We start from the raw sequence: 21587 nt of genomic DNA on the forward strand, positions 1-21587 counted from the left end.
CCAAACCCATTTGCACAGGGACAGATAAAACCTTTCAGTAAACCAAACATTACCCGCCACATATCTGTCTCAATAACCATTTAAAACAACTATTTTCATTAATTTCAGACGGAACTATTCACAAACTTCTATTATATTAAACTGATCTTACAATATTCACCACTGTTCTGTGCTATTTACCATTTTTCTCAGAGCATGGAGTAAGTGGCTTGCTTGAACTCAAAATGAATCACGGGATACTCAAGGCAACGTAGGATACACTGGACCCGTCCTTCAAAACGGGCAAAAGAAGGATGCATTTGTCGGCCGCATAATGAGGAGTCTGCCATCCAAACAGGCCTTGACACCTCGGCCTTCACAGGACACAGCCCCTGAATTCATACTCAGCAGAAGTCACGTCCGTTTTTTAGCGCATCAACTTAATTTAAAAAAAATTTTGTATATAACTTAGCTATAACTTACTTAGCTGTTTTTGCCTTCAGGATGGTCAGATAGGAAATTCAGAGGTGACAGAATGCACTATGATGCACAGAATACACTAGGACTTAAATAAATGTTTGAATTTTTGTGTATCAAAGCACAGACTAATTATGAATAGAGAAGTCACCACATTTACTCTAACAGATTTTGCAGTTTTCCCTCTAAACTGTTTAACTGCAGGATTTGGCAGTGCTCAGAGAAGAAGGTTTCCACAAAGTCTGCCACTCAGACTTAGCGATGCTTCTGAGTAAAAGGAAGCTCTTAAAGGTACAGGACCTGGTGTTGATTTTTAAATGAAACATCCTCATCTAAGACGCATTAATAGATAAACAATGACTTTTTACGATTTATCAAATTTATAATTTATAAATCATATACATTATTCTCTAAATCATTTTGTTGACAGAATAGGTAAAATTTATGAGGAGTGACTCACACTGCGACACCAGAACATGTAAACACTGCGCAAATAATAAGATGAGCTGTGTTTTTGACAGGGTGAATGACAAAGCATGATATCGAGTTTGACATGCCAAAATAACTGTTAATCAGGAACATAATGAGTACTGCGGTGGATTCATTTTCATTCATTTCAGTTTGGGAAATGGCAAAGGTCCCAGGAAAACAAGTCATTGGGTTCTGACAGCTGTGTTTATAATAAACACATACAATCTGCTTATAAAAAAATAAGATCTAAAAAACACTACAGGTATCATAGATTTAGTTTGAAGTCATCCCAAATAATAATGACCTTTATTTTCCAGCAAACTGTATAAATATCATTTTTACACATTTTTTGTAATGTTAGTGAAGCAGGTTTTTAGTGTTGAAAAAGGAAATTTTGCATTATTTAGGTCTGATCATGGAATATTTAGTCTCTTGAGTTCTTGTTTCTTCACCTATGTTACTGAATTATCTTAGAAAAGATACTGCAGTCTTTGTTAGTCATATTTTCATCATGGACTGTTTTATATGTTACTTTCCAATCAATGTTTGACAATGAAAATAAAGCAGGACTTTAGGATCAATGTTGCAGTAAACTCCTTTGCACACAGAAACCGATGAATATGACATGCAGCAGATGGTATACTATACAGTGATTTACTGCTGTGGGACCAGAGGGTGCTGTACTTTTTGTGGGCCTTTCTTTTCCTGAATAATTGATGGAATCCTGTCAGTTGCCTGTGCTAGATTTAACATATTGCCAACTGAGTGGAGAGGTTTGCTATAGGCTATGTTCTTCTTTAAGGCTGCCTGCATTTTAGTTGTAAGTGCCTTAGCTGATATCTGCTGGGATATCGTAAAGGGTGGAGATTATTGTTTGTTTTTCTAGAACAGCCGTTTTAATGTAATGCTGTTATTCTCTGACTGCTTTTGAAATTGTCATTGTTAGGAAGTGATAAAGGCAAATCATTTTTATTATTGTTGTTAAAGTGAACTACTTTTTATAAGGGAACTTTCATCAGTTCTGCTGCATCAAATAAACAGTTTGAGGGTTGATTCTGAATGTCAGCACACTTTTCTACCTTTTCTGTTTCCTGCTTCCTTAGCAGCTGCAGGTATTGTTTAACATTTCAGAAGTGACATTTTCAGGCCCTAATTGTTTTTTAGTTTACTTGGCAGGGCAAAATCCTGCTACGATAATTTGATAGGCTAAATGGACCCATGGAGGGAACCCACTGACCTCTATTTATTCACTGGACTGCTGAATACCTATTGGTAGTACAAGGTTGAAGTGAAGCCACCAGACTCCATCTTGGTACTCCCTAGTTAGACCGGTCGCAATGTAAACAATATGTGCGCCACACCATCGAAAAAAGATGATTATCTAATTTTCAGGGGGGCTTAAGACTTTTAAAATAAAGATAAATTCATCATTTTGAAATACACTAGCTGTTTCATAGCATAAGTAGATTACTTTTACCTATAATAGAAAATAGGCAAATCACATTGCATAGTCATTTTGAAGCCAATTAAGTCTATAAATCATGTAATATAACATATTACACAAATCCATCACAAACAAGTAAAGTTGTAATGGAGCATAATAATTCTGAAGTGCCAAAAGTGCTACATTGCTGATGTACATGTAATATACATATTATTGTTGTTATAAATTATTACATTTAATTTCAAAATTTGACATCAAGACCGAATTACAAGTACATGTCTGTTACTGCTATAGTATTTTCCTATTTGCAAATTGTGCATGAATGATGGCAGATACTTTTAAGCTCTGTCTATGCATTGGTCTTAAATATACAATATATTTCAGCTCATGACTTTTTCAAATGAAAAATACAACAAACACTAAAAAAACGACAGTCTTCCACTTAATGAAGAATTACTACATTAACATTTCACAATTACTTTCTGTCTACTCTACTTACTATTTTCCAACTTTGGACACAATGTCAGTGATTAACTCAGTCAATAACTTTGAGTCACTCCAAGATAGCCAGACTAATGTTACGCTACATACTATACTAAAGGATACATTGGCCTATATATGGATTTTCTTGGTTAGTACATACACTGACTCTAAATTACCTGTGAAACATCTTCCCACAGCCGGAAAACTGCTTGTTTCTGCAATCAAATGCTACACAAGTAAACATTTTTACTGTGCATCTCTGTGGGAGTGGGGAGTACCAACATGCTGGCTGGTGGCTTCATTTTTTTTCGGGCAATCAGCAATCCAGTGAATAAATAGAGATCAGTGAAGGAACCACATGGCTGTCTCTGTGTATTCGGTTTTTGTTTTGGCCAAAAAATAAAATAGCCTGATGCCTGAACCACGAAGCAGGATTATTGGGTTAGCGAGACGAGTTCAGCCTCAACTCTGACTACCACAAAGCTGGATTCCTTCTTAGCGGACCTAGTCACCGTGGTAACGTACACTTTATGGCAAACCTGTATTGGGGCAGACTAGCTTTTAGGATTGATGTGAATCCTAGAAAACGCTCCACCCAGCAGCCAATCAGCTGTTCAGGAAACAATGTCATGCCTTTTCTTTGAAGATCTGATCTAATTAGGAGCTTAAGAACTTAAATAACACAGCATCACAGTAAAGGAACCTGAGAACCAAAAAGTAGTTAAAACAAAATATGTTATTGATAAATTTAACTGTTTCTAACCAATTTATTTATTTTTCATTCTTCCTCCTTTTTTAAAATACCAACATGTTACTCTCTATTTGTTTTCTCCTGTATGATGTCCTCATACACTGCTGCCATTCACTTGATTGATGTATAGTTGATGAATTAACCTAAATGATTAAAAAAAGATATCAGAGCATAGTCAGAAGATCCGTTGGATCACAATGACAATATGAGTGATATTATATGCTTTTCTTATTGCAGTATATATGTCCAATTGCATTTGCATTGTTTCTGAAGAAAAAATGCCGTAATGGGGGATGTTTGACATGTGAAAGCTGAAAAGACTGTGGCAAGCTTGTTTATCAGATGTGCAATTATTCTGTCATACCACATCTTCACTCAAAATTAACGGAGTCATAACCTGGTATTTTACTTTTATAATGCTTCTGAAATTGACTTTAAGTTCATGTTTTATCAATTTTATTATAATGAAATAGAGCTCATTCTGACCTCTTTCTATGCCCTTTTTTCAAATGAGAATTCGCACAAGAATTAGACTTTTGTGTGCATGTTCATGTGAATATAGGATTAGCAACATTTGTTGTTTTATTTATATATCGGTTTTTAATGTATAAGGAATTTAATTAAATATTCATAAAATGTTTTGCAAATACAGCTTGTTTCAATGACGATACTACAAAACTATTATTATTATAATACTGTTGTGAAATCAGAGAAGACCATCCCTTATTTTCGCATGCGTTTAATCTGGAATAAAATTTCTGAAACAACAAATAAATATATTGTCCAAACATGAAGGAGACAATATATATACTGATATTGTTTTTAGGTGTGTGAAAGAAATTTGGCTATTTAAATAGATTACCTTGTTGTCTTGGGGACATTGCTTCTTTTATATCTAGCGCTTGTTTTGTATGAAGGTTTAACTAGTTAAATGTGCTGGTTTATGACCAAACACCCACAAAACTAATGGTTTTCCCATCTGCCTGGGCAACACTTTGTCTCTAATTGGCAACTTCTAGCATGCATTCAGCTGTTTTATTGTTGCTGTAGAAGCAAAATATCCTCCCCTAAGAACTGCCAATTTGGTTCCTGCATATAAGAATTCTACTTTTCTTCCAGCATTCCCTCACTTGACCCATAATATGCTAATTGGACTGTCTTATTCTGCTATGGGCCTCTATTAAACAGAATGCTCCATCTTGTTATGCATTATAAGGACTGGGGAAACAGCTGGTGATCAGAATAATCAGTCTTAGAATACAGTTGATTTAGTCCCTGTAAAGGGATAAACTGAAGTAGTTAATATTCAGCAACCTAAGTTTTATCTTTTGGTCAACTAAGGAACATTGTGGTTTGCTGCTCTGAACTGATAAACGCACAATTACCGTAGTGTTTCTAACAGGCATCGATTGGTCTTGTCTTCTCTCTCCCTCCCAGCATTGATTGTGAACACCATTCTCAGATTACAGGGCTATGTGAGGGCAGATAAGCCAGAGGCAGCTAGCTCCCTGGCCGGCCGGCTGCAGCAGCGAGCCTGCTAAACATCCTTTTGTCTTATATTATTATAATATTCTGTACTGGATATTTTTAAAGAGGAAATATGACCCACTTTTAAAATGAAAGGACTGGGTCAAGGATGGATTGTTGTAAGAACCCTCTGTATGACTTATAACTTGAGATCCTTGTGAATAATTGATCACTTTTCAGCGGAGTCCACTCTCTTAGGTTTTAATTAACATCAGACATTCACAGATTCCCAGGAGATTTTGAACTAGAAACACAATCTCACTGAAACTGGATACAGTACCTTCCAAAAGCACTGATATTCATTAAACTTTTTTATATCTCATCTATTTACAACCTCAAACCTAATAAAATACCTATAAACCATGCTCATTGACAGACCTAAACAAAGTAGCATGCAATGTAAATTAAAGAAAAACAATGCATGCCCTTTTTGAACCTCTGATAGTCCAAGATAAAAGCTTGTGCAACCAAGTGAGATCAGATTGTAGGTAGTAAAATGTATCTACAAATACATTTGTAGATAATTCAATCTTGTTATAAATTCACGTGTTCCGTGAAGGTCTCAGATGCTTCTTAAAGAACATTAGGAAAAAAAAGGATCATAAGGACAAAGGAACAGAGCTTAAAGGTCAGGAGTTACAGTATGTTGTGGTCTCATGACTAAACTTTCTGCCACAAAGGTTAAAATGAATTTATGTTAGAATGGTCAAAGTATTGTAAAGATTAAATTGATCTCTGTTATAAGACTCAATTGAATTTGACTGAGCTGAGTGAAATATTGACAACCACTTGACCTTTTAATAAAACTTGTGGACACATACTCCAAAATTAATGTATCAGTAATTACAATTAAGGTGTTTCTATGAAAGGGGTTCACTCTGGCGGCTGTATTCAAAACACTCCACAGTTTTCAGTTTTTACTATCACACATCAAAACACTATTAGCACTAAAATATCTATTGGAAGTCAAAACCATAAAAACTGATTAATTACACAGCCCAGGAAAATACTTCCCCCCCAAACAAAGCAGTGAACAGCTCATAAAGCATAAAAACAAAAGCTTTGCAGTATTATCAAGGAGCACTTGTAGTCTGGAGGTAATTTCTTGTTGACATGAAATTAAATATGCCCTCTAAACCAAATCCCGAGTTCATATTTTAATTAGAGAAAGATGTTTTAAAACCTCATGTCTACCTGTCTGTTCTCTTCCCTGTGCAAGTTCCTTTCAGCGGTCATTGCCTAATTTAGGTTTTAATGAGCCTTTAATTGAAATATGGTTCTCTGTCTACTTTACAGATGATCACAGTTAAATATTGCAGAGTTATTAGGTCAAAGCTTCCCATCACTTATCAGGAGACTGTTCTTTTTTCCCTAGCTATGAGATATGTAGGGAAAGATAAAACTGTTAGTTTTGAAATATACACAAGTGAATATTATGTCATGGAGGAACAAGGTCCTGGTAAAAAGCTGCGGTAATCTCCTTTACTTTTAAAGCAACAGGAAAATAAGGCAAGCTCAGATGGTTGGAACATCATGGTGGGAAGCAACACGTTGTAGTAAGCCCTGAAGCTAAAGCTGTTTTTTACCTAACTCTAAGAGCAGTTTGATAGAGAGAAGCCTCAATCAAACTGTAACAAATTATTTATTAAAAGAATGTTTAACTCTCGCTTAAAGGTTATTTTCAAAAGTAATTTTCAGTCGGATGAATGAGCTCCAATGTGATGCATTCTCTTATTTATGGAACTGGATATGCTAAAAAAAAAGACCTTTACCTGTAATTGCAGTAAGAAGCTGTTCCAAAATTTTATAAGACAGGAGGTAAAAAATATAGTGGAGGATTGTCGAAGATTTTTTTTTTTTAAAGAACCGCCCTCTCCACATAAAAAAAAAAGCACATCCACAACCCTGTACCCGTTCCTGAGAGGAAACACCTATTAAACCCTTGCGAGACCATGCACAAGCCCATTTGTCTTTGTGCACGCTCTGTTTAAAAGTTACTGTTTGCATTGCTCATATAAGCTTACTTTCAAAAAGAAGATTTGCAATTTTCCCACTATTTGAGGCTTACCACCAGGAAATGAAAATGAGGACGAGCATGTAGGACGGCCTTATGTAAACATATCACCAGAATGATTGACTATTAGGAGGACCACTTATTTTGATGATCCACCCGGAAAAAGAACATCCTCCACTATACTTTTAAAACACACTAACCACACTAACCTTCATAATTTTGTGGGGGAAAAAAGTTTAAAACCATGTAGGCCTATGCTTTACCTGACAAGTAAGCACTATTTTGTTTACAGTATGTCTGTCTCTTTATTTTCTACTGAATTGAGGATTGTGAGTTAAATAGAAAAAGTGTGAAAAAAACTTAGTGCCAAAACACTTTTTCAAGGCACTAATTATTTTCTAAGTTTATTAATCGTAACACACCCCTGAATAATGTATTATAGTCTACAAGTTCTTAAAGGGAAGCAACACCATGCTGCAACAAAATCCAACTTGAATGGAGTGCAGGAAGACCGTCAGCGGGGGTTAGCTGTCACTTTCAATCTGTGTTTGACTAATGGCACAGGGTTTTCCAACATTTGGGTCTGACTGATAATGGTGGCTCACTGCCAATGTGAAGGTGAAGGATCCCCATGAGCGGCCACTTGTCTGTCGTTTACCCTACAATAACTTTGACTGCATAACGAGGAGCAAAAGAGAACGTCTTGTCCTACAAGTAGAGTTTTTTTTCTTACCAGGAACTTTTGCAGTTTCATAACAAGGGCATTGTCATTATTCAGGATAACAAATTAACAACTCAAAAGTACATCTCGAAAAAGTACATCACTCAATGGATAATGAGGGAATATATTATTCCTCCAGCTACAGATGGACATGAGTAGGTTAAAGGATTTATTATGTTGATAAGCACTGTCCTATTGTAGTAGCTGCTTGCAGAGCACATTACTAAAATCTATTTGACATTTATTGGAGTTTGTTGGTCCCTGGGGAGTTTGTTGTTTTTTCACATATCTTGCTGTTTTTCAGCAGCCATGCAATGAACAGGGACACTGAATTGTGGCCCCTTTTTTCCATTCTGCTTCCAAAGATTTTCCTCTTTGTTAATGGTCATAGTTATCTTGAGATAATAATTTTTGCACATTTTAAGCAGCTGGTCAGAGTGATCTGCCAACAAATTGTGTTGAACAATGCTTATTTATTGTAAGTAGCAATCAATTGCCATATTTTATTATTTTCTTAATTATATTTCTTTGTGTGGTGTGGTTTGTAGTATTATACTTCATCCATCAGGCAGGTAAAAACTGAGGTAATTAATCTGGAGTTGTGTGCAGTTCTGTTCCTGTTGTTGACCATTTCTTTGGGACTGGATGATAAATTGCCGTATTTCAACACATAAACACAGGTCCTGTCTCCAACTGAAGCCGGTACTCCGAAGGAAAGGTGGCAATGAGCACCAGATTTATGGACAGTACGTTCGTGAAAAATAGATGTCGTTTTATAAAAGTGAAAACCATTGTTTTTGTTAAAGCATTGACAGCTTCAATAAAACGGTGGTAAAACCACTGAAACAAAAATATATTCTACTGGGTGTTTTGTGTTATGTTACGCAGCTGATTAAACAATTAGTTTTTAATTGCCTCCAGGTAGGGAACTAGATCAGATTTGTTGCAGTCATTTTAGACTAAAAGAATTTGAGATTTTTACTCCTCTGCTAAAATAAATGGAACTCTGCGAGGTTCAGTAGGGGAAATCTCTAACAGTTATACTTCTATTTCTGGAGAAATAACATCAAATCAGATGATTACACATAAAAAAAAAGGTCCGTGTATTTCACAAATTTGACATTTAACTGTTTTGTTAGTAATAATGACTTCATTATCTAAATGTGCCATCAATTATGAAAGAAACTGATTCTATTGAGTTCAGATTGTGGTAAAAGTTTACCTAACATCTTTTGTATGTGAATTAAAATAATGTAGGTGCATTCAAAAATGTATAACTTTTTGTCCTGGAGTATAAATTTGGCTTAACACCATTGCACTTTTCTGTACAATAATTGATACAATTTTTAGGGTGCTGTAAATGCTAACAATTTTCATTTGCAGAAGTGTCTCCTTATTTCTAAAGAACTCCATTGTTATATAAAGATATTCTATAAAGTATATTTCTGTTTCCTAATAAATCATAAGCCGTTGGGTGGGGCGCCCACTCCATTAATCTTTATAATAACCCAGATCTATGAGACCAGTATTTTTCATGTTGCTGTTTCAGCCTTTTTGTTTGATCTCACTCGATTTAATAATTGAACTAGATTTAAAACTGTGTCATGTGCATGGCTTACTCATATTTACTCACTTATATTTACTTACTACAGAATGGTGCAGTTCTAAAACATACTGTGCTGTAGGGCTGACATTGAAGTATCTAAAAAGTTGAGCCAGAGTGATAATCAATCCTTTATAATGTGTGAAAAGAGCAGTTAACTGGAAAATTAATTAAGATACTTGGTATCATTAGCAAGCTTATTTAATGGCTGGTCACAGAGAGGCTTATTTAATAGAATAAATTAAAACATGAAAACAAATAAATACTTGAAATATCTTGGAACATGTGAAATTCTGTCAGTATTTGGTCACAAATCAGAGAAAAATATGGGCTATAACAATGGCAGTTAAACAATTTTAGAGCTTTGCCAGTATGATATGCTGCAAGCAAGAAATGCCCCATTAACCTGGCTGACAGGAGTCCGGAGGCCGTTTTCAGTCAGTGAAACTGTTAAGAGCTAAGTAAAAACATATGAACTGACAGAGAATGCACCATGCCAGAAGAGATGACCTAAAACAATTCTTATTCATGAGTCATCATGAGTAAGGATACCCATTGCCACAATCCCAAATAATGCCCGTATGTTCTTGATTTTTTTTATTTTTATTGAATATAATAATTTTTATATTTTTGTTTTTTTAGTTCCAGCTTAATTAAACCTAAAATCATCCTTTTCAAAGTTGAAAATATTCCACCAGAACCAACATAAGTTCTCCCCTCTGCGTTTTAAAAATTACTGTCAGAAGATTCCATCCATCTGGCTGCTAAAAGACAGGAGTCACCATTTTATCATAGAATGAACCACCAATCTTCACCCCTCATATTCTTGTTATCCAATTTTTCCATCTTGATGATGAATATTGGGCTACACAGTGGCACAGTCGGTAGCACGGTTGACTTGTAGCAAGAAGGTTCTGGGTTTGATTTCTGGACCAGGGTCTTTCTGCATGGAGTTTGAATGTTCTCCCTGTACATGCGTGGGTTCTCTCAAGGTACTACAGCTTCCTCCCAAAGTTTAAAAACATAACTGTTAGGGTAATTGGTTTCTCTAAATTGTCCTTAGGTGTGAGTGTGTGTGTGTGCTTGGTTGTCTGTCTTTGTGTTGCCTTGCAACAGATTGGCGACCTGTCCAGGGTTTACCCCGCCTCCCGCCCATAGACTGCTGACACTGGCCCCACTCAACCCTAACAAGAGCTAAGTTGGAGAAAATGGATGGATAGATTATGAATATTAATAATGATTTTAATTATTGAGCAAATTAAAAATTTTGCTCAATAATTTTCACTGAATCAACAGTATTTAGAGGTGAACATTGAACTGAAAAGGAATCAAAGCATAGATGTTCTGTAGCAGTTTGACCAAATAATAAACCAACAAGCAAGCAGTGAATAACTTCAGCAGCTTCAGGGGATGAAGGATTGGACCACATTAGATCTGAAAGGAAGAGGGACTTAATTTGAATATGCCAGCTAAACAGAAAGGGAGGCAAAATAAATCAGAACAGAGATAAGGAGATGTGACTGAAATAATGGCCACCAGCGCAACCAGTCTCAAACAACACGGTATATAACCAGAGCAGTCACCCAAGAAATGCATGCAATTAATTATATAATGCAACATCCAAAGAGGTTTAACAAGTTTCCCCAGGAATAAATTATATTTTTGAATAAAGTCTGCCCATGAAGTCAGCGTGTCAATAGAGGGAAATGGTTTTTCTACTTTGGAATGGTGAAATAAAGATACATTGCATCTCACTTGGTGAGAGACTTGGGTAACAGGCACGGATTACAGCTCGTCCAATCAGAAACAGAGCAGTTGGTGGGAGTTAGGGAATAGAACCACGTAGGATGCTGGAAGCAGTAATGATGTCAGAGCCGCCATGGCATGTTGGGAGCAGTAGTAAAGAATGTTCTTTATGAACATGGCCTTACACACAGTAAAATTAAACTGGCTAAAAAGGACCCCAACAACGTAATTTATATTGATTGGAAAATGGTGCAATATGTGCTCTGGAAGCTCTCAGTATCCAAACCTATCAACAGAAAATTTCCACTCTACATTATGTGAGTGTATCAGACAATAATTGTCTATTGATATAAGGAAGTCAGATTTTAATGAGGTAAAGTATGTTACAAGACATTGTCCTCCATGATACACGTCATGATAGTTATGTTTTTGTCAGTTTCTTGCTATTTGTTCAATAAATGTAATAGAGTAAATAAAAGTAAATAAAGTTCATCTTGTACAAAATGTATAATCCAAAAGAAAAGAAAATAGGCAAAAGCATATGCTATAAAATCTACACATTTTTACAATAACTTAACTTAATTACAGAACTTATAAAAAAAAAACACAAAACAAGTTGAAAAAAATAAACCATTGATGAAAGAGACAGAAGAAAAAAAACATTACTGCATGAAAAAATGCGTTATTGAAAGGTGGACAAGGCTTCTGGAGAATGATCTGTCATAGGTGTAAAGCACTTTAGACAGCAGGTAAATCTACCTCAGGACAGTTACCCCAAACATTCATTCACAGTTCAATCTATCAACACATGTGACCCCAAAATGTTAGAATATTGATGCAGAGACCTAGATTCAACCAAGAATCTGCTGTAAGACTTGAAAAATTGTTGTTCACAAACACTCTCTGACTCCATATAGAAGAGCATAGAAGACAAGCATTTTAGTATCTGGATCTGTAAAAGTGGTTTAAGCATAACTCAAAATAATTTCAGCTGTGATTGAGGTAAATGTTAGAACTACAAAGTCAATGAGTCAAGAGGCCAACAGTTTGGACTAAATATAGCTTTATTTTGTAGATATTTTCAATATTATAAACATCTACACAGATAGTAATTGAAATATCTTTTTATACCTCCTTAACCCTTAACCTATTTGTGTTCAAACAGCTATGTGTTGACTTGGAGATTCTTAAACAACAGCTTCAAACTGACAAAAAATGGTACAAAATGTGATTGCCTTTTTATGCGGCCAACTCAGATGATATGGGCTACTGTGCAAGCAAACGTTTGTATGTCTACATGTACACCCATTGTATGAAAATGTGCCTATTATCCAAACGCAAGTTACTTAATGTGTTTGCCTACCTTCTGGCTCAGTGTTAAACCCCTGCATTGCAGCACTGCCAGTGGGATTTTAGCAGGCGCCCCTCTCCCTCCCTCCCTCTCTTCCCCCTTATTCCCTCTATAACCCTCCATCCCCACAATAGAGAGATTAAATTTGGGGCAGATCCCTCCTGTGTGGAAAGCTCTTGCTCACACAAGCACATCTCCCAGTGTTCATATGCCATGCTCCAGAGATCCTGGGCAGCTGAGAGTCTCCAAAAGTCTGCTTTAACAGCAGCCATGGAGAACCACGTGTCTTGGAGACAGAGAGAAAGAGAAAGAATGGGAGACTGAGACAGAGGGAGAGGAAGCAAGCAGAGGACTCTCTGGGGCTCTGCAATTTGAGGGCTGTCAGACGGATGCACAGTGATTTTCTTAAAAAAAAAAAGGAACGGCTATGTAGTTTTAGGCTGCGTGACTTCCTCTCCTTTGGCTTGCATGGTGCTCTTGATAAAACCATTACTTTTGGAGAGTAATATTGATCAAATAATCCTGACTGTTGGTCATCAGAGTATTTTTAATCAGTCTGGGATATTAAAGCAGAGCTATGTTTTAGAGCTCTGGCCTGTTTCAGTTGGGTGACACAATGACAGTGATGGGCAGTGACAACATAAACAGTAGTCAGCACAGGCTGAAGATTTGCATTAGCAGACAGTTTTAAATACAAACGTCAAAACAACGTCCCATAGCTGCAACATTTCATTGCAATGTAATTATAAAATTTAACTTTTTAAACTTACCCCATCAATGTTTGCAAAGGAAATTATAAAAATAAATCACAAAGATGATCCAGTTCACTGGAATGTATACATTTCTCAGGTTAAATAATCAGACCTATGCCATTAGACCCTGTACCCTCAAAGCAGAGAAATGTTGCCGTGCATTAATGGCAAGTTGGAGCAGTTAGTTTATTCAGAATGATTACATATCTAATATTAAATTTCATGCAAACCAAATCCAGCACCCACTTTAATTACCAGCCTTTGTGATCGAAAATATTACTTACGCTCATAATGGCCAAGGATTGATTACACATCTTTAAAGATGTGTTTGTAGAATTATTTTTCTTGCATGGATCTACAAGCTTCAGGTAATGCCAGAGGAGGAGGACTCTTTTAATCAGAAATTGTATTTTTCTTTTAATTAATTGGATCCCACAGAAAGTCAATACATTCAATATGCTAGGTATTTGGCTTTTGGAATTCCATTCTACAAAGTTAATGTAAGTATGTTTTAATCAAATTAGTTTAATACAGTTTAAATTATTCATTTCAAAATATATTTTATGAGATTTGTGTGGCAGAAAGACCAAACTCTGCCCTAATTTTAAAAATCTGACCCAAAATGTTACTCTCACAGGAAAGTATATTGGTCAGTATGTTAAGGGAAAAAAAATGAACAAACAAACCTAACGTCTGCAATCAATAAAACCTTCTGAATGAATGAAGCCAGTTTAATATTAACTTGGACTTAGATGCTATTAAGAAGTAAGCTATAAAATGAATTCAAGCCTGACTCAATTTGACTTAACATGAACAAAACTGATCATATTATCCAAAAAGGTACCTGGTTGGCTAGTGTCACAGTTATTGTTTGGAGTGAGTCTGTGAATCTGTCCACATTTTTTAGCATGGTTAACAACAGGCCTTTTTCAGTATTAGTGTCACCGATTGATTTCATAAACACACAAAATAATAATGAAAGGAGGAAACAACCAAATTCTTCAACTTGTCCTAAACTCACATTTGTTTGGGAAAATTCCAGAAGAGGCAATTATTGTTGCAGGTATTGAAATGTCTGTGTTGTGACAACTTGCATATCAATTGACCAACAGGAAACCACTCAGAAATCAAACATTTATCTTATTAGTTAACATAACAGACAAAGTAAATTCAGTTGAAATATGATCAACCTTGCAAATATTATAAGCCAATTAGAGTCTAATGAATGTAAATCTACACAGATTTTAGTTTTGCAATAGATAATGTAATTAAACATTAAGCTTCTGGAATAGTCATAACCGAAATCTTAAAAAGAAGTTGCACCTAAAACTGTATCTGTTCTGAGGAACCAACCAACTTAAGTGCTTGATTGTTCTCAGTAAGCAAAAGCCCAATCATCTTCCTTCCAGAAGCTTGTAGGTGAAAAAACAACAACAATTGTTTACTTTACCATAAGGTCATCTAAACAAATATTGGTAGAGATGTTTGTAAAAATTTTACTGCATGTGTATACTTTACAATCTGAGTGGATTATGGAAATTTCAATAAAATAATTGAAGCTATTTATTAATTTTGACATCCTTTCAGTTATTTCTATTTAACCCAATAGAAAAAAAAGACCTGATTTAAGACTTGATATAAATAGGCCACTAGTACCATGCATGGTTAGTGTAAACCTTTAAACTGCGCTGTAGACTTGGTTACCCACTGTGGGGCAGTGGTGTCCTAGTGGCTGGGGCATTGCACTTGCAATCTAGAGGTAATCTAGAGGCAATCTGGAGTTCAAGTCCCACTCCTACAGACTGCCACCCTTTCTCCCTGAGCAAGACCCTAAATCCCACACTTCTCCCTGGGCACTGCACAATGGCAGCCCACTGCTCCCCAAAGGGATGGGTTAAATACTGAGAGTTAATTTTGTTGCTTTGTACTTATGACAGTGTAATGACAATAAAGTTTAATTCTATTTTTTTTTTCCAAAGAGGACAGTTATTGCTACGGTTCTCCATCTTTCTTATCAAACACTGTGGAAAGATAAACTTGGGTCCTCACCCAGCTTAGTTTTTGTTCCAGTTTTCTAAATGTTTTTGATTAATGTCCCCATTGTCGATAACTTTCAAGAGCAACCATTGAGTTTTTTTTTGCTATTTTTGGATCCATGACTTTCCTGAGCTGAAGAGTAACAGTTGGTCTCTATTTTGAAGAATGACTAAGAACAAATATCTTAAGTAAAGAGAAAATAATAGATTACCAATATAAATTTGGTTGATTATCTTAAAAAAATAAGTCTACATTGCAAAATTCTTTCACTACATTAGTTTTTTAATGCTAGGGTTAGCGTGCCCCCATTTCTTAAAGGGGGGTTTTTCTTTTTCACTATATAATTGTACTGCAAAAATGAATTATACTTTCCTTAAATGTTGCGAGTCAGGTTATTCTGCTGTGATTAAGATGCCAATATACAGGGAAGGAGCATGTGCCTCTATTCCACTGACAGTTTTATTTTTTTCATGGGACTCTGTGTCATTGTGAAATTCTGTCCTGTTTCATTTTAGCATTGTTTGCTCCCTAAGGGACATAAATAATAAGTCTGGAAGGATGCAATTATGTTCACCAAGAGGCAATTTCCTTTAATGTGATTCTATCTGAGAAGATGCCATCACAGTCTGTGACTCCTCTCAGCTGCTAAAATTACCAGCATTTCAGATTTTATTTGTTCTTTTGGAGTAATACAAACATGTACTGTTAAATCATAGTGGTTTATGCAGTAGTTTTGTTGTTATCTTATTTTGTTTGGTTTAACTGTTTTTGTGAATGTTTTGGTCTTTTTCCTTAGAAAATGTTACTTGCATTCTTTCAGGGCACAGTGTTAAGCTGCTTTTCGCCCTCCTGTCACTGTTACCCCTCAGCAAGCTGCAAACAGCTCACTTTGACATTTTCATTGTGTTTCTACAAAGACTGCAGGTATTCCTCTGTGAAGGCACGTAGAAACGGCCCCTGTCTCCATGTACCATGATGGGTTTTTCTTTTTCAGTATACTGCTTTGTGATCAGCCATCTTGTTGTATAAAAATACCCTAACCTGTTTTTACCCATCAAAGGCCACCAATTCTTGCTATAAAAAACATTTTTTTTGTATTGTGTTGAAGTTAGAAGATAAATGATTTAGTTGATCTAAATTCTAATACATACATTACTAAAATCTCACTATGTCTGGGGATTTATTTCGGATGACATGCTTTTTCTTCCCTGAAGTGCACAAATGAATTTGAATATCTCCCAAATGGAAGATTTTGATGACACAATTACAATGACTTAATTATGTTTACTGAGTCATGAAATTGATTGATTTTATAAAGCATAGTACTGTAGGAACATTGAGCTCCAAAAAGTCCCTAAAGATGAGAGACAGCAAACATAATTTAAGTAATCATAAAAGTCTAATGCAGTCATTAGCACATTTGAGAAGCAGCAGCTTAGAATAGAATAGAATAGAATAGAAGTATCATTTATTGTGTCAGGGCGTGGAAATTCTGATATGTAAAGAATAAAATGAAAGTTGAAAATACACACAAGTGTGCAAAAAATGTGATAGAGAATGGAAAGTTTTTTTATTGCAAAAAAACCAAAAAAACAAACAAACTGTTAGAAAAGAAAACCCTGGACAGTAATTAAAAAAAGGAATACTTAGATAAAATAAGAAATGCTCACCATAAAAAGAAAATAGCTGCCAATTTAAAGAAATTATTAAAAAAAACACCAAATGTAAAACAAATTTGGTACTGAACAGATGAAATCTGCGAATAATAGTGTAAGTGTAAAAATGTATAACTAAAGTAGATGAAAAACAATGTAAAGATTTGTACATATTAAAATCTGCATCCTTATTCATATTCAATGCAATTTAAGAAGTAATCTAGTTAGAAAATAAAGATCAGTTTTGTGTAATTTAATTTTAACCTTAAAGGTTTTTTAGAGAGGGAAATGTCAGCTAAAGCCAGGCATACACTGTACAATTTTTTCAATCATTGCACACAGCTACAGCTCACACTGTACGACGAAACCGTAGGGTTTAAAAGTTCACAGCTCACGGTGTATTTTCTCACACTGTGACCCGACGCTCTGATGTAATCTACCTGCTCATACTGTACGTCTAAAAACCACGTTGGACTCAGCTCTACAGTGAGATGGCACTAATCTATCCGGAAGCCAAACAAGTAGAAGAGGAATGTGGAGCTCACTAGAGTGAAACGTGCTGCCTTGGTAATTTGTGCAATTTTGGGTGCTGAAAGCCCTAAAACGAAAAGGCAAAGACATATTTGAACAAAGACATGGCTACTACGGTCTGTCAATTGTACAGAAAGAACTAAATTTCTCTCGCATTTCCCGCCATGCTTCTGTGTTTTCGTCTGAGAGGAAGAAGAATCCTTGCGCATGCGCACAGAGCGATTTGCCCTCGACGGCTGACTGAATTTCCAACACGTTTGATTTTCTCTTGACCTCATGATGGTGAGGTCAGCCACTCACAGAGGTGGTCGTAAGTAGCTGATTGCACCTTGTTACCCCCTGTATGCTAAATTATGCAGGAAGCACAATCCGGCTGCAAGTAGGCCCGATCGAATAACTCTCGCACGACTGGAAAATCGGCCTGAAAAAAGGCAAAAAAACTTACAGCGTATGTCTTAAGGTGCACAGCAGACAGAACAGAGATAAAGTTATGGAGATGTTTAACCCACATTATAGAGCAATATTTCAAGTTTTGGACATCTTATGGAGCTTATTTCCATCTATCTTTTGAGAATCAAATGAACATGACGGAACAGATAAATGTACCTAAAACCAAGAGGCAGAATAAGGAAAAGATTAAACTGAGAAGCAGCAGCAAATAGGCCTATGGTTTGCCTGGCACACTACAATGCATCACTCTCATCGCCTTTTACTGCTTTTCTGCTCGCATAAGATGGCGATCACAATGGAGTAATGTTTTAATGATCCCTTTCTGATGTCCTAATTAAAATTGATCTTTCTTTAAAACCACAACAATGGACAGCTTAAATGCTATTTCTTTTTAAAAAAGGCCGTATTTGTTATTCTTGGCTTGACACGTTTCACGGACTACAAAATTACAAAAACACAGCACGTCGCCAGGAGCTTTGCATCACATCCATAGTTATTTGATCGGTTCTAGGCTATTGTCGCTAACCCTGTTAGTTACGCCTATGAAATCAAGCTTGACAAGCTCTTCACCTCGCTGGTCAAGCTAGCCTATGGTAACACTGGAGGAGCTGCAGAAATCCACAGAGGAAATATAAGAAACTGTTGACAGAAGAACAATTGATTTCTGCACCACAAATTCAGAAAAAAATGTCAAGAAAAAGGGCTCCTCCAATCAGCCTTAAACAGTAGAGCACAACAAGCATATAGAGGACATGGAGTGCAATCTTTTGTAGATAACCTGTAATGTTAAAAGTTTCAGGGATATGAATATTTTATCAATATGGAGTTTGTATATAAAAGTGCTAAAGCTGAATGTGCAAAGGAGATGTGGGTTGAAAACATTTTCTAGGCTGAAAGGAGTCCATGTCTATCTACCCCAAAATATCCTCACAAATATGTATAGAAAGCTCCAGTTTAGCGCAGCGTGCATTTTCAGTGATATGTTCAGAAAAGAACAGCACAGGTACATATTGAAATATGAAATTACATAATCCTTTAAGAAGGCATACTCAATTTACATTAAGAGATCATCCGGGACATATTGTTTCATGTTCTTTAAATACATTTGATGCCAGAGAGGATTGAAACTGGTTATTACTTGTTAAATAGGTATTTTATCAAAACATACTTTGTTTTGTCAAACATTTCCCCATAGGAAAGGGTTTCCAATGAGGGAAATGTTTTTTTTGCCAAAACTATATTGGAAGACATTTGACGTATACTACGCTTTCATCAATGTTGTGCGAACATTGTTTTATGATTGACACAAAGAGCTATTATTTCTTGTAATGGTGTTATTTGTTTACCCAAGTTGATGGTTTGTGATTTTGAATCTTTTAATGGTATAATGAGAAGAGTGAAATTATTCAGTCGTTGGTGAGCAGCAGTGTGCAACAAAATAGCTGTTAGTATTCTTTATTTGTGCCCCAATTTTCCAAATTGATGCAGTTTTCTTTGCCTTTCTGTGGTGTTTTAGGGCTCAATCTTTATGTGCATTCTTCATTATGAAGAGTTGGAAGGCAGTTCCATTTGTGTCAACCACAATTCCAAACCTTTGAATAAAATGCTCTTTTTTTAAGTTAATGGTTACTATCCTTCCTAATTTCACATTTCTTTTCTCTTTCAGGACTTTGGACTGAAAGTACTCTCACTGTGAACTTCCAGCAAAGACCACAGATTTTTGCTGTGAGTATATCAAAATCAAATAATAGACTACACCATTTGACACTTAAGTATTAAAAAAGACATGGAAATAAAATGATGCAACCCATAATAAAAAAAGCCAGGGTCATTGCTGCAGCTGTCCTTTTTTAGTGGTGACAGATCACTGCACATTGAAACCCGCCTTCATCCTCTGCAGCTCCCCTCTCAGAAATCCAGCCTGTGTATGCGCCCTTACTATCCACTGATAGCATGGCCCAGTTGGCAGACTGTCCATGGCTGAATGCTTTCTAAAACTGTCCGGCTATATGACACTGAAGAGCTGTAGGGTTAAAGCACTAACTGACCCGAGAGGGAAATCGCCTCGATTGTTGTTTTAGAAATAGGAAATGATGGAGTGTTTTTAAACTTTACACTTAATTACTGCATAAAATCTAAAATAACTCAGCATATATAAAAGATTTCAACGACTGAAATCAGTTGAATTTGTAATTAGATTAGAGTTTTGTGCTCCATTGCATGTTGTGGGTACCACTAGATGTCAGCATGAAGCATGTGCTGGGTTTTCCCATCTGTTCTTAAAAAAAGCTTTCCATGTGCTTGGGAGGAGGCTGCCAACTGCAGTGTGAACAAGGCAGGAAAGGCAAGCTGAGGTTAAAATAGTGGCTTAGCGTAAACAAGCATGATTTAGTGTTAGATCTGCTCTTCCTATGCAGGTCTTGAGCATTTCGCCAACATGCCCAGCACTCAGTTGATTAATCCGAGTCATTTTTATGAGTGATGTAAGCATGAGTACCATAGCAGCTTCAGAAAGCTAATAAAACCTGGTGGAAAGCAGCATTGCCTGGAAGGGCTGTTATGGGTGGCTGCTTTGAAACTGCTTTAATTTGTCTCTCTCTGCCCTGACAGCCTTATTCATGCTAATTTTAGTTAGTTCAAAAGGAGCTACTTTTTGCCAACATCTGAAATAAGATATTCACATCCTCTGTATGCAAGAATCATAGTTTATCTCTCACTGACATTTTTCATACTAGACTGTTTAAGATAGTTAATATGATCAAAATGTTACTATTTGCTGGAAGTCAAAATAACATTCGACAATAATTTTATGAGTTTTGACGTATTCTGTTAGACCTAGGTGAGTAATTTTGGATGTCTTTCAACAAGTTTCCTAACAGAGAAAGCTTAAATTTAGGACCATTTCTTCTACCAGAATTATGTAACGGAGTCAGTTTTAAAGGCTGTCTTGATAAACAGTCCATTACAGGTTAAGTTTTCTTCACTTTCGAACACATTTTTCTGTATGCTTAGATTAATTTTGACTTGGGAGATCTAACTCTTTCCAGGATTTGAAAGAGCAATAAGTAAGAAATGAAATGCAAACTTAAACTAAATCACTCTCATTTGTTACCCAGGATGGAAATAACAGCTTTATGTTTTTTTTTTTTTGTGTTGTTCTGGTTTTCAACAGTAGGTGTCATTATTATTTATACTCTTTTAAGTAATATTTAAACATATTCATATTGATAACATCTAGTCTGTTCCACTAAAGCCACCAAGGCTTTCTTAAGTAAAACACACAGACATGATGTTGACACCCCTCCACTTTACAGCTGGCACTGTGTTCTAAGGCCTGTACATTTTGTTATTACTTTCCTCCCAAAAGTGTCACTTAGATTTTTGCTTCATCTGACCACAAGCATTTATTTGTGTCTGGGTCCATTGACAGAGTATAATCTGTTTTTTTGATTTGCTTTTGTAGTTATGCCTCCATTCTCACTAAAACATCCAACCATGAATTTTTTTTTTTATTGTAGGCAGTATTTCTTTAACAAGCTACCTGGTGGAGCGTTTTGCAGCGTTTGCAACAAAAAATTCCTGCTTTCGATTCCTG

General features: G+C 35.9%; 1 protein-coding gene across 3 annotated transcripts in view; it reads left to right on the forward strand.

Moving 5' to 3' along the window:
- LOC107083922 (synaptotagmin-2-like) overlaps positions 1-21587 on the forward strand; it is a 90774-nt gene that overhangs the window by 26550 nt on the left and 42637 nt on the right. For all 3 annotated transcript variants that reach the window (XM_015373489.1, XM_015373491.1, XM_015373488.1), the window contains one exon: positions 19659-19717. The gene's annotated coding sequence lies outside the window, so the exon portion shown is untranslated. The remainder of the gene's footprint in view (positions 1-19658; positions 19718-21587) is intronic.

This window comes from Cyprinodon variegatus, unplaced genomic scaffold (genome assembly GCF_000732505.1).
Source record: "Cyprinodon variegatus isolate N-32 unplaced genomic scaffold, C_variegatus-1.0 Scaffold87, whole genome shotgun sequence".
Classification (NCBI taxonomy): Eukaryota; Metazoa; Chordata; class Actinopteri; order Cyprinodontiformes; family Cyprinodontidae; genus Cyprinodon; species Cyprinodon variegatus.